At 41.5% G+C, this 15,289-nt stretch overlaps 1 protein-coding gene across 1 annotated transcript in view; it reads right to left on the bottom strand.

Moving 5' to 3' along the window:
• The window catches only part of LOC122787378 (complement C1q binding protein), a 213,045-nt gene that overhangs the window by 150,595 nt on the left and 47,161 nt on the right, over window positions 1-15,289 (bottom strand). The gene's annotated exons all lie outside the window — the stretch shown is intronic.

Below are 15,289 nucleotides of genomic sequence, written 5' to 3'. Positions count from 1 at the left end.
CGTGCATCAGCACAAAGATTTAAAACATTATCTATAGGAATGCTTCAAAAATTAAGCAAGTTTTTAATTGATGAAATGTAGTTTATGAAGCACCATGTCACATCTTCAAGACATTTAATTACTTGACCTTGTGAGCAAAAACACTTACAACCATCTTAGAGAGCATTTTTGACAAACATTTTTACATTCTGAAGTTCCACTCCCTCCTGCTGCATCAAACTTGAGATTTCGACAATGCCCTGAGGCAAGGGTGCAAAACGAATAATGCACTTTGTTTTTCACTCTGCCAACGCTCACTTGACAGTTTATGCTGTGGGTATTTTCTACCAGTAGTCCAGAAATAATGCATTCACATACTTAGGAGGATGGTTGCCAACCTAGGCCAACATGAAAAACTGCTTTAAAAAAAAAAAAAAAAAAAAAGGAGTAGGGTACTAGACGAGACTTGACACCGATAAAGTAAGGGTACTTAGTTGCATTTTCTATAGCTTTCATATGGGAAGTGCAACAGCACAGGACTACTACACTCCTCATGGACACTTTCAAAAATCAAAACCACATTTTTATACTATACATTAACAATCCAGAAACAATGTCCTTGTACAGCTGTAGTGTGCACGTCCCCATTAACCGTATTAAGCACAACTAAATTTGAAGGAACGGTCCAGTTACTCCACATTTATACTATTTTCATGGAGGCAAAAAGAAAAAAAAATGTTAACAGAATCATGGTAGAGAAAAAACATGTACTAAACATTTTAGTTATCTGCAAGAAGGCCCCTTACAGTAGATAGTTGTATTCAGACAGTTATTCTCAGGTCAACACAAGTTTGACACTTCTCGGGCTTCCCTCACTAACTCAACCACTCCAGTGGAGTTTTGGAAGTTTGCAATTTAAGTTCAAATGGGTGGAGCCAAAGCCTTTTGACAGAATCATATGTCCTCACATTTGCCAAAAATTGAAGCTAGTTAGATAAATATGGATTACCTTTCTTGGATAAAACAAATGTTTATCATGGATGTTTATATATAGTAGTGTAAATAGTTGTGTTTTATATTGTTTATTTTTAATACTTTACGTCCATGTTTAACAAAATGTAATAAAATTTTTGGGAAAAAAAACGTGTTCATATCTCTGGAACCATAGGGTTATGAAAGAAATGGCAAACCTTTCAGCACAAACTATTTTTATAGTGGTAGCATTCTTCAGGTTTTGGGTCTTAAACTGGATTTTAAGTCACAAACACAGTAACTATCAGATTTGTAATTTTTTTGTAAACGTACAATATCTCGGCAACCACTCAAGTTACACATACTGTCAGCAGCATTTTATTCATTTAGCAGAGAGTTTTCATAAGAAGCTAAGGAGTTGTGTTATTTGGTTGTTGATATATTTAGAAAAATGTGAAAATGTATGTAATTAATATAATAAAAACAGTTAACATCCCTTTACCTACACCAGACCGACAAACACTAATGTACTTGAGTTTGCCATTGTGTAAGCTTTAAGATGAAATTTTTCCCAAATCATGTTATACACAAGGTTTTAAATTATTGATGTATGAACAAGCAGTATTTGACACCTAGAGGTCAGTAGAAGTTAACTGCAGATGCACCAGGATGTGTCACTTGGATGTAATGAGCTAGAGAGACTTACTTAAATGTCTCACGTCTCTGATGTGCCCCTGTACCTCAGTCAGTGCTCATGGGCTGGGTAAGCAGACCTAAAATGAGCAATATAAAGATATATGGCTGTCTACTGGATCCGTGAAACTCAAAAACTGAAAATTGAATTTTATTCTGCAAGGGGACTGCACCCACTCAAAGGGGCTTTGCCCCTAAAAACTGTCCAGTTCTAAACAGTACAACCATTCAATTTCACTGCATCTCCATGAAAGGGTAAAATCCTTTAGATTTGCTGTTATGAATATTTACAGTTTTGGTCAAGTTTTGGTCAATGAAAACGGCACTCACATTATGGACTTGGACATGAAATCCACTGGTTGACAATGGATACAGTGTCAAAACAAGGGGAGACAACTGAAGAAAACTATGTACTAAATACAGAATGCTTTCTTACAGACCAGCATACACAGTGAGTACATAAGCTCATTATATCTCACTGAACACAGCTACAGTGGTACTTTAACTGTTGAAAAGTACCACACACCACACCAATTAAAAACCTTCTGAAAGGCCCAAACTGGAAAAGATGATTCAAAAGCTCAGGAGGACAGTCTTGAAAGCACTAGAAGGCCAAAGGAAGACCATTTCCTGGGATCAAAGTCTAAGCAGTAACACCTGAACAGATGACCCCTTGTCTGTGGCACAAATGTGTCATGGATACAAGTTCTACAGCCCTGAAAGAGGAAATGGAAGCATTCACTGTCAATAGCTTGGAATGTGAGAAACCTTGCCATTAGCTCAAATGGGTTATGCGAAATCCCACTCGTACTGGCTCAATTTTCCTAGGAAAAATTAGTCCAGGTGTGCCCCCCCAATCAAATATACTGTGATGATTTTTGCTTTCATCTACTGCACCTCATTTACCAACAATATTTTTTTTTTCTTGTAGCTGAACTAGCTCAATTGTAATTCATCCCAATGTTTACATTTGCTTATTTGCCTGTCACAATTTTCACCTTACAATCTGACTGTAATGGATCACCTCTTCCAACCAGATCAGTCTGACATAGACCCGAGTGCTCCTGATGCCTCCAAACAATTGATCCATTGGTTAGCAATTTTCTATATTCTGGAGAACTTCATCCCAGCAAACAAGCGCTTCTGGTTAACTATATCTCTCTCAGTATAGGACATTATTAGTGAATGCCCTACCTACAAAGCCACAATAGACACTTTACAAAAGCTGTACATAAAGTCTAAAAATGAAATTTTCCCTCAGTTGGCTACCTGCAAACAGGAAAGTGGCCAAACATGATCAGTTTGTCCAGAAATTTAAATTGACTTGAGACCAATTTCAAAGCTGCCACAGTTGAACATTATCAAACCATGAGACGCATGCAGAGGTATTCAGTCAAGTCACATTCAGCAACTTCTGTTTGAACACCCTTTAAACTTCCAAAGCACAAATCATCCAGCAAGATCACTGGAAATGGCCCATGCATAATCACAGTCCTATCAGAACTCTGTCTTGTCACCCTGTTGCGACTCAGACTCCTCAGGCAAAGCAGGAAAGAGAAGCAGATACCATTTTACCTACCATCTGTTGATGGTGACGTGCCACTGGCAATTCGAAGTGTTACTTTTGTGGTCATAACAGACATTCACAATCAAAATGCCCAGTTATGCAGAAAATGTTGAAAGAGGAGTAATTTCCAAAAGGAATGTTTGTCTGGTTCCAAAGCTAAAACAGCCAGCCTCAATGAACCAGTCACTTTCTTGCATCACTGCAGCTCCAGGGTGCTTATCTAGTGCAGTTGCTACTCCCAGCAACAAAGTCGAACTACATGCTCTAATACATACAAGGAGCTCAAAGTTATGTGGCATCTACATTCATAAGTGCAGCTGGCCTGTGCACAGTTCCCAAAGTTGAATTACAATGGGAGCTATACCGCTGATCCCCAAGGACAGTATTGTTTCCATGCATTACAACAGTACAGTCAACCACAATTTTAAACTATCCATTTTACCTAATCTCTGTAGAGATATTCTACTGGGTCATTACTTTTTCAAGCTGTAAACACAAATTCCTTTTGGAGGAACCAAACTCATTCAGTCTCAGTGGATTAAATTCAGCTCAAAATCTAAGTTCCACGACTCTTCCAGCATTCATCACAAAATTGCAAGCCTATAGCAATGAAATCTATGCATCATAGCCCTTAAGACGCGATCTTTATACAAGCACAGATTAAACCACGGATAGCCAAAGGCATAACTGAACCCTCTAACTCTGCCTGGAGAGCCCAGGTTCTGCTCACTGCACAAAAAAGTGGCTTGCCATTGACTATAGTCAAACAAAATGTTTTATGCATCTTGATTACTATCCTCTTGAGAAAAGATTAGACTATTCAAAAATTGGTACTTTGAGGTATACAGCACTCTGGATCCGAAAAGCACTTATCACCAGATACGGATAAGAGATGAGAAACCTTTGAGGCTTGTGGCAGACTATCAGTTCAGTCTTATACCATTTGGTCTGACTAATGGTGTTGCCTGTTTTGAATGCACTGTTGATGAAATTGTGTCACTGTGAAAAATAAAAACTTGCAGAGATTTTGTGAAGCTGCCAGATGATACGGTCCAACATTCAATGACAACAGCATAATAGCAGTTACTAAAAATCAAGCTACTGGGCTACAAGGTATCTAAAATGGTACATCAAGCCAGATTCAAACTAGAGCCTCTGCAAAAACTGACCCTCCTTCAAGACCTCAAGTCTCAATGAAGAGCAGTGGGGATCTTTGCCTACCATTTGCAGTAGATATCATTGTTTTCAAATACAATTCACCCTCTTGTACACAACACAACCTTCCCATTGCCTAAAGCTGTGGTGGATACCTTGGAGATTAAAAAGGAGCCAGTGGATGCCACCATCTCTACAGTCAATTATAATGTCCTGTTGGTAGTAAAGATGGACGCTTCGGAAACAGCCATTGCTGACGCACTAAACCAGCAAGGAAAGCCTGTGGCCTCTCTCTTCAGGATGCTGCCACCAGAGAAGCACCATTCAGGTGCTGAGAAGGCAGCTTATGCAATGGTCGAAACATTAAAAAAGCACTTTCTTCTGGGAAACCATTTTAAGCTGATTACTGATCAATGATCAGTCTCTTATCTTTCCTCTCTGATTGTCGTAAAGAATGATGAAACACAGCACTGGAGAGTCGAGCTTTCACCTTTTCGCTTTGATGTAGTTTAGTTTAACGGCCCAGGAAGGAGAATCTCACTGCTGATGCCTCAGTGTGTGCATTCAAGTTAATTTCCCTTTCTTGTTGACTTAAGGTTTTTTTTTACATTACTCATTGTGCCATCTGGTGTTGCTCACATGATGCATTTTATACAATCCAAGAATCCTCCATTTTCCCTTGAGGAGGTAAAAAGCATAAAGAAAGGTTGTTTAAATACAGAGGTCCAGAAATGGCACTTTTTTTGGCTCGTATCTCCTCACCCTGTATTGCTTTGAAATAACAGGTCCGAAGTACAAACTGTTAGTGGAGGATGTAGAACTGCATCAACCTCAGTATGCACATGTTCGACTTGCCAATGATAAACAAGAGACAGTTTCCATCCAGCTCTGAACTGTCACATCAAACTCTGAACTCACAAACTATTCATCACCAACAATGGTCAAAGAGCCTGGCAACCCGACCAGCAGAACCAACAAATGTAGGACCAGATGCTGTGTTGCCAGAGCGATCACATATCACCAGTTCTCTCTACCCTCTAGTCCCCTGACTCACATATTAACGATTCAAATGGCATAGACACTATAGTTCTACCACAGAGGGTATATCCCTATAACTTACACAACAGATATGTCCAAGTAAAAAGTTTTGTTTTCTACTTACTACCATTTTATGACCCTTCACCAACATCAAAATTCCTACTTCACTTAACATTTTTGTGGGAGAGAATGTGATTTTTTTTTTTTTTTTTATCTACTGTACCCTCTTACCAACAATATTGTTAGTTTTTCTTGTAGCCGAACTAGCTCAATTGTAAAATGAGAGGCCTAGTCTTCGGGCCTAATATTCCCAATTCATCTGATCAGTGTTGTTTGCATCTGCTTATTCACCTGTCACAGAGAATGACTGGATCAGCATCAAGGAAGGCAACCAGAGAGTAAAAATGTCATGCTAAAGTGCACACTCAGGGGTGCAACAGCAGTAGGTCTGTAAAACTGTGATGCCTCTACAGTGACCACTATGCAATTTAATAAAATGTACCCTCTTCCTCTGCTGACCAAACAGGACTATGAAAGTGGCGGTCACCATAAAGCCTGAAAGCATTTATTCTTCCATCCACCTCCGCATCTTCACCCAAGTTCACAAAACGTTGAGACTTTCAGGGCCCCTCCTGCAAGTAGGAAGATGAGCAACATAAAATATCCAACACATTCAGATAAATCTTTCTTCTCACACCCATACCTGGCTACTATGCACCCTGCTCCGGTGCTTGTCCTACACCTTCTATTCCTGTACCTCCCTGTACTAGTTCACCTGAATGTACCCAGCTGGACACCTAAGAAAAATAGTCAAACATTAAGATTTAACCTACCAGCTCCTTGGGAAACCTTACCTTGATAAGAGACAGTGAAAGTATGTGTTGTTATACCTTCTAGTAAACTGCAATAAGTTGTTACAGATACTGCTAGGTAGGCAAGTCTCAGTCAGGTTAACCAGCAGCCAATCCCCCCCACCCATATTTAACATTTTAAATAAACCATACCTCTAGCTCATACCCTCTATCTCTAACTTGTTTCATCTCCCCCTCCTCCCTGGCCTGACATCCCCTTTATGAGACCTATTTTACTGCATTAAAGTAACTGACCACTAGGTGGCGCCTCTACATTAGCTTCTGAATATTAGTTTCTTCACACTTGCTTATCCACATCTCCCCAACTCTCTTCCCAGTTTTCTTCTGACTCCCGTTTTACCATCTCTCCCTCGACCTAAACTATCTTTAAATCACACTCTACTCCTCATACAATCTACCTCTATATTCTCTTGCCTTCAGATTTACCAGCAGAATTTCATACTTCACGGATGGTCATCCTTGACAATCTACTCTCGTGTCTCTATCCGCTCCATTCACCCTGCGGGCTCACTCCCCTACCCTGCCCCCACCCACAGTGCTCATACATTTAATCCTCTATAGCCACACCCACATCCCATTCACTCCAATTGAGCTACTCATATCATTAACACCCCCAACTCCCATCATCTCAACACACCCTCTTACCTCCTCTCATCCCTCCTCGTTACAACACTGACAACTCTCCTAACCTGCTCACAAAACTCTACCACACATTTTTCTCCCACTTCTCAAACAAATGTCTACTTCAACTATCCCACACCAATTACAAGCATTATTCTTACTCTCTCACCTCCTAACCACTGCCTCTCAACCTCCTGTGAACCAACCACTATACTCTACTCTTCCCCTCCAAACACACTTCCACACCACCATTAGCTATCTATCCAAACCCAGCTACCTACTAGCCAAATATCAGACTAGCTCACATTAAACTATACTAACTGAAATGATAGAAAATTAATAGACTATTATTGTAAGCCTCTTGACCCTAAACACACAACACTCATCCACTTCCTACTAGATGGGGACATTCACCCTAACCCTGGCCCAAACTATAACCTTAACACTCCAAACTGCAACCCAAATAAAACTAGTACCCTAACACCTATCAAACCTAACTCGCTCTCTATAGTTCACCTCAATATATGCAGCATTTCCAATAAAATTGCTCAACTCCATGCCCTTTTAGATGTCCACCTATTTGACATCTTATGCCCATCAGAAACTTGGCTAAAACCTACTAAGGACAATGAAGTCACCCCACCAGGCCACAATATCATTAGACTAGACCACACAGCTAAAAGGGGAGGAGGGGTAGCGATCCTCTATAAAGCAGAGCTACAAGTTAACACTGTAAATCTTAGCCCACCTTCAGACAACAGGGCTGAAATACTTATTACTAAATTTCAAATCCACACAAGGCCATAAATAGTATCTGTATAGACCTTCCTCCAGGAAACATTAGCACACTCGAGAATATCCTTAACTGGCTTTCCATAAATCTCCCACAAGAAACCATAGTACTAGGAGACTAATATAGATTGGAAGACCTGTAGTAATACACACCCAGCCACACATCAACCTTTATGGCTTCTCACAAACTATTGACTCCCCTACCAGAACTAATAGACCCAACAACAAAGAAAGTACCTTGGACTGGATACTTACTAATAGTCCCCATCGAGCATACAAAGCAGGAACCCACCCAGATGACCTATGACCACTCACTAACCTATATTATCAGACATAAAACCAACCTAATTTCCCTTTCTCATACAGAACACTACGCACCAAAAAGCAATTTAACCCGGAACATTTCCAAACTGAACTTAAACAACGTAAATGGTCACCATTAAAATCTCTCCCACTCAATGAAGCAGCAGATTACTTCAATTCTACATTCCTAACCATCCTGGACCATCACGCTCTGTTAGAAATAAAAAGTACAGTTTTGTACCTACCATAAATGTAGATGTTCGAAGATCCACATTGCTGCAGTCCTTACACTTGGGTAGTCCGCTGTCCTTGGTCGGCCCGAATATCAAAGTATAAGGCTGACGTCGGTCAAGGCGCATTTGACTGACATCAGGACATCAGGGTACAAATGCGCATGACCGACGTCATATCCTCAGTCTTTTCTTGCCCCAGATGTCAGAAGACCCTAAAAAGAAAGGTCAAAAACCAAAAGACAACAAACAACCGACCAACCACCCTGCACTAAAAAATATGTACAATATATACAATATACACCATATTGACAACCCAATCCACACAACCGCCTCTAACTACAGAGGGGAAGGAGGGAGGTATTGACTGCAGCAATGTGGATCTTCGAACATCTACATTTATGGTAGGTACAAAACTGTACTATGTTCTTCATCTCACATTGCTGCAGTCCTTACACTTGGGTAGAATCCCAAAGCAGAGGTAAGGGAGGATGGCAAAACTATAAGGAAGAAGGAGCTGCCAAAATGCCCTGCAAAATAGCAGTGGCAAAACCAGCCCTAGATTTAGAATAAAAGAGGAAGGTGATAATGCCTAGAGAAAGTATGCACTGAACTCCAAGTAGCTGCCTCCAAAATATCTTTAGTTGCCACCCTTAAAAGCTGTCAAGTGGCAGTAGCCCTAGTGGAATGAAGCCTAATCCCAGCTGGAATCTCCTTGCCATGATGGGAATAACAGAAAGCAATGCAAAACCCAATCCACTTAGAAATAGTTTGTTTTGACACAGGCTTGCCCTGAGAACTCAAAGCAAAAGAAACAAATAACTGCTGAGACTGCCTGAACCCTTTAGTTCTGTCCAAATAATATCATAACTGCCTGTGTACATCTAAAGTGTGCAAAATCTTTTCCTTTATTTTTGGGATTTGCATAAAAGTAGGCAAATGAATAGTTTGGTTTAAAGCCACACTAGAAACCACTTTAGGCATAAAGGAAGGATTAGTAATGAAGATACCCTATCCTTATGGAAAATTAAGAAAGGCTCAACCGCCATAAGGGCCTGCAATTCAGAAACCCTTCTTGCAGAGTGTAATGGCCAACAAAAAGCAGTCTTCCATGATAAATATTTCAACTCGGTATGAGCTGTAGGCTCAAAAGGTTGTAGAGTGTGATTTTCCAACACAAAATTGCGATCCCAAGCAGGATTAGGAGCTCTACGTGGGCGTCTTACATTCTTCCCCCCTCTAAGAAATTGCTCGAACAAAGAATGAGAAAACAATGGTGGATCACAATCATAGTGATCATAAATTGCTGCAGCATGAATCTTAATAGAAGAGAAGGACAAACCTTTGTCCAGTAACTCAGTAAGATATTGAAGAGCCACACTTAAATTAGGCTCAGAATCATCAAAACCCTTTGCTGCACTCCAAAATAAAAATCTCTTCCATTTATCTCTGCATACTTTCTTTGTACTCGGTCTTCTAGCTTCCAAAATAACATTCAAAACTTGCTGTGGAAGTTGAGACCCACTATGGTTCAAAACAGAATATGCCAGGCTGTTAGGTGAAGAGAGTGAAGCTTGACATTGAGCAAATGACTGTCCTCCTGAGACAACAGGTGTGGAATCGAAGGCAAAGGCCATGGAGGCTCGTGTCAGGCTTCTCAGTAATGGGTACCAATGCTGTCGAGGCCAATCTGGAGCTATCAAAATCATCCTTGGCTTGTCCTGGCCTGGCCTTTAGTAGTACCTTTGGGAGGAGAGGCAGAGGTGGAAAGGCATACACATGAAGATTGCTCCAATTGAAAGAAAGAGCATCCAGTTTCCAAGCTGTGGGATGAAACCTTTTCGTGCAAAACTTTGGCAGCTGGTGGTTTAGTGGAGAAACGAACAGATCTATGTCTGGAGTTCCCCATGACACTGTCAATTTCTGAAATTACATGAGGATCCAATTTCCACTCGTGGGGATCCATAATTCGTCTGCTCAACACATCTGCTAAGGAGTTCTGTGCTCCCGGCAGAAACCTTGCCTGAAGATTTAGCTGTAAACTGAGAGCAGTCTCCCACAAAATCAATGCTTGCCTGCATAGAGGATAAGAATGCGTTCCCCCTTGCTTGCTGATGTACCACATGACAGTTGTGTTGTCTGTTAGAATCAACACCTGCTCTGGAAGAAGTAAATCCTTGAAAGCTATTAATGCAAACTGGACTGCTAACATCTCCTTCAAGTTGATATGTAGATGTTGTAGTCTGGCAGGCCACTTGTCTTGTATCCACTTTCCATTCAGATGAGCTCCCCAAGCTTTGTCTGAGACATCTGTCGTTAGAATCTGACTCGCCTCTGGCCGGGTCACAGAGAGTCCCTTGTTTAGGTGACATTCCTGAGCCCACCACAACAATTCCTTTTTGAATGCAAGGTATTATTTGAATGACAGTGTCCAGATCCTGGCAGTGCTGTGTCCATACATTTTTGAGATACCATTGTAGCTTCCTCACATGCAGTTTGGCATTGGGAAGCACCAGAATACAAGATGCCATGAACCCAAAGGCTTGAAGGACTGTCCTTGCAGTCAGCCTGGACTGATGAGACAATTGATGAAAGTAAAGGAAAGATTCTTTTGTTTGTCCGGGGTCAAAAGCCATCTGGGATGCTGTATTCAGTTCACACCCAGAAAGCACATGTCCTGAGAGGGTACTAGACTGGACTTTATTTCGTTCACAGAATACCCCAGGCATCTTAGCACTGCTATCACATATTCCAAATGATGAAGAAGCTCGCCCTTCCTTGAGCCAGAATCAGGCAATCATCCAAATAAGGATAGATCTGTATTCTTTTAGCCTGAGGAAAGCTATCACTGAGCCAGAACTTTGTGAACACTCTAAGTAGTAGATAAGCCAAAGGGCAATGCAGAGAACTGATAATGAGAAGTCCCAGCCCAACGCAGATACTTCCTGCAACCAGTCTGATAGGAACATGAAGGTAAGCCTCCTTGAGATCCAAAGTTACCATCCAATGATCTTTGCCCAGCAGAGGTAAAAGCTGTTGTAACGCCAACATTTTGAACTTGGAATGTCCAGATAAGTGTTGAGGATAGATAAATCCAAAATTGGTCTCCACGTGTTCCCTTTCTTTGGTACTAAGGAACAGGCGAGAATAAAATCCTAGGCCCACTTCTGGCATAGGGACCGGTGTATGGCCCCTATTTGAAGTAACAGAGAAATTTGTTTGTGAGCCTCTATTCTTTGCTGAGGAGGAACGTCTGGCATGCCTTTGAAAGGAGGCAAGGTATGGAAATAAAACCTGTAACCGTGTGTATGATATCCAATACCCATCTGTCTTGGGTAATTAAACTCCAATTTTCCTTGAAAAGTGCCAACCTTCCTCCCAAAGGTGCTGCGCCAGACGAAGGCTCTGGCAGCTGAAAAGGAAGGTCATTGGGTCTGTTTACTTAAAGGACTGACCCCTGCCTCACCAAGACTGTGCAGGTGAACTCCCTGTTCTAGGCCTGAAAGAGCCCCTGAGCTCTGCCCCTACCACGCCTAGATCTACCCCTAGACTGGGAATCATAAGAAGGATACATCCACCCCTTGGTAGGCCAATTTCTACTAAACTTCGGAGGCTGAACCTGCAAAAAATCTTTAACAGTCTGCATAGACTTAGCCTTGTCTTCCATTTTCTTTAAGACTGCCTCAACAGGAGAACCAAACACATCAGATTGTAAAGGAGCATCTAAAATCCTTGTCTTAACATGGTCAGATAAATTCTGATCCCTCAGCCAGGCGTGCCTCCGAAGAACTGACCCAGTGGCAGCCACCCTAGACGAGGCCTGTACAGCATCAAAACCACATTCCAAAGAATGCTTACCCACCTGTTCAGACACATGTACTAAATCTTGTAACTCTTTACACTCAATACCTTCCGCCAGAGCATCTACCTTAGACTTCAATTGTGAAAGGAGATAGTTTTGGTATTTCAACATGTGAAACTGGCAATTCAAAGCCCTCATAGCTAGGGTGGAAGAAGTATAAACTTTCTTTCCCCATCTATCCAAAGCCCTGGCCTCTATCTGGAGGAACCGGATTTTTGACAACAGAAGCCTTAACACCCTTAGGCCCCTGACTAAGGGTTTCTGGGTCTGCCCTAGGACTCTTAAAAAGATACTTATGAGCTTCAGGCACCCTGTAATACCTATCCGGTTTAACAGGAGCAGGAGGCAAAGAATAAGGATTAAGAGAAGCCTCTGCAAACACATCTTCCACAACATCCAGTACAGGAGGTATAGCCAAAGGCCTATGCTGGGGTAAAAACAAAAATTCCCTAAGCCTTTTCCTGGAATCAGAGAAGTCCTGACCTTCCCACTTAAATGCTCCCTCATGGAATGAAGAGTCTCTGAAAAGAAAAATCCTCAGGAGAAGCAGCAGAGTAGAATCATCCACATCAGAATCAGAATAAGGAGAATATCCTGCAAGCCTCAAAGACTGACCATCGGGGCTTGCTCAAAACTCCTCTAGCTCAGGTTCCTCCCTACCTAGCTCTTGTATTTTAAGATAGCTTCTAAGTGGGCACTCAGTCAGGTGAACCAACTGGAATCCCCACCATATTTAAGCTAAACCTGGCCCCTGGTAACTGAGCCTCTTGGAACCAGAAGGAGAGCCTATCATTAACACCCCAGGAGGGAGGTACCATAATCTGAGACAGCCCTCTTCAGCCTGACCTCTCATCCCTCCTGACAGAGGCCACCCTAACCAATAAGACTCTCCTGGGACCTGCTCAGAGAAACTCTCCAGCGACACACTTCTCTATCACACCAATTACAAGCATTATTCTTGCTCTCTGGTGAGCCACTCCCAACCACTGCCTCTCAACCTCCTGTGAACCACCTCCGAGCCAAATGACGTCCATCCTTTCCTCGAGATGGGGACATTCACTTCATTTTATAATTTGCACTCCAAACTGCAACCCAAATAAAACTAGTACCTAACACCTATCAAACCTAACCTTCGCTCTCTATAGCTCCTCAATATAACAGCATTTCCAATCAACTCCATGCCCTTTTAGATGTCACCTATTTGACATCTTAGCCCATCAGAGCTAAAACCTACAAGGACAATGAAGTCACCCTTACCAGGCCACAATATCATTAGACTAGACCACACAGCTAAAGGGAGGGTAGCGATCCTCTATAAAGCGCTACAAGTTCTGTAAATCTTGGCCACCTTCAGAGGGCTGAAATACTTATTACTAAATTTCAAATCCACACAAGGCCATAAATAGTATCTGTATAGACCTTCCTCCAGGAAACATTAGTACAATATCCTTAACTGGCTTTCCATAAATCTAGAAACCATAGTACTAGGAGACTAATTTTAGATTGGAACACATCAACCTTGTGGCTTCTCACAAACTAGACTCCCCTACCAGAACTAATAATAGACCCAACAACAAAGAAAGTACCTTGGACTGGATACTTACTAATAGTCCCATCAAGCATACAAGCAGGAACCCACCCAGATGACCTATGACCACTACTAACCTATATTATCAGACATGAAACCAACCTAATTTCCCTTTCTCATACAGAACACTACGATTCAAAAGCAATTTAACCCGGACATGTTCCAAACTGAACTTAAGCAACGTGGTGGTCACCAAATCTCTCCCACTCAGTGTGAAGCCTGGACCATCACGCTCTGTTAGAAATAAAACAGAACCAGCCCCTTGGCTCACTAATACTAGGCAAAAAATCCTTCTTAGAAACAAATCCTGGGCAAAATGGCATTCTACTAACAATCCTTCAGATCAAATCTTTAGACAACATAGAAATAATACAAAAAAAGCCATCCTGTTCCGACAAAAAGAACCTTTACCTTCAAATACAGCAAACCTACCACAAGGAACCACAAAAGTTTTGGACTAGCATTAAACTTCTATACCCAGGTCAATCAATCACTCCCAACCTACTTGGCTCCAACCCTGACAATCCCTCTCAAACTGCTAATGCCTTCAATTCTTTCTTCACTGGACACTAGCCAAAATCTTGCTAGCCATCTCCCGATACATCAGATCTGCCTACTTCTACCACTATCCCACCCCCACCATATCATTTACAACCAGTGTCTACTTCCTTCAATTGCTCCCTTCTCCAAAGATTAAAACCTACCACCCCCTCAGCAGACCAACTCCCAGCAGAATTCCTACAAAAAGGAGCTAAAGCCATTGCTTACCCCATTTCCATTCTGATCAACAGCACCATAAGTGAGGGAACTATCCCATCCATCTGGAAAATTTCCCACATCATCCCACTACATAAAGGGGGACAATGCAATGACTATCCTAATTTTCGTCCTATAGCTCTGCTTTCAGTTATTGCTAAAATAATGGAAAAATGCATCCATAAGCAACTACTTAACCACCTTCTCCATAACAACTTACTTGTCAACTGTCAACATGGATTCAGACCTTTCCACAGTACCACCACTGACCTTCTATCCTTAAGACAGCATCAACAAAAACCGTAACAATAATATTCTTTCCTCTGCAGTCTTCATTGATTTATCTAAAGCCTTTGATACGGTTAATCACCAACTCCTCCTACACATACTGAAATCCCTTTCACTCAACCCCCTAGCCATGAATTGGTTCAAATCTTACCTTGAAAACCAGCAACAGGTTGTACTTTGGCAAAATAAACTCTCTAATAACCTTCCTATTTCCCTCGGTGTTCCACAGGGCTCCATTTTAGGCCCACTCCTATTTTCCATTTATATTAATGACCTTCAAATCAGCAATCCCACACACCACCTGCATTCAATATGCAGATAATCTACTATTATCTGTAAAGCCACCTCTCAAACTTAACTTAAATTTCTTACCCAAAAAGCTTTCAACACTGTAGAACCCCCAAAAAACTAAACTGTTACTCTTCACACCAACCCGAAACTCCACCCCTATTCATCTCACACTCACATCTAATGATGGTACTACTATTTCTCCTGACCCAACCACTAAACTCTTAGGAATAACAATAGACAACCTCAACTTTGATAGTCATATAAACAGCACAATAAAAATCA

This window comes from Protopterus annectens, chromosome 13.part0 (assembly GCF_019279795.1).
Source record: "Protopterus annectens isolate FY-2018-M chromosome 13.part0, PAN1.0, whole genome shotgun sequence".
Taxonomy (NCBI): domain Eukaryota; kingdom Metazoa; phylum Chordata; order Ceratodontiformes; family Protopteridae; genus Protopterus; species Protopterus annectens.
The sequence above is the reverse complement of the archived record's forward strand: the minus strand, read 5'-3'. Positions and strand labels throughout refer to the sequence as shown.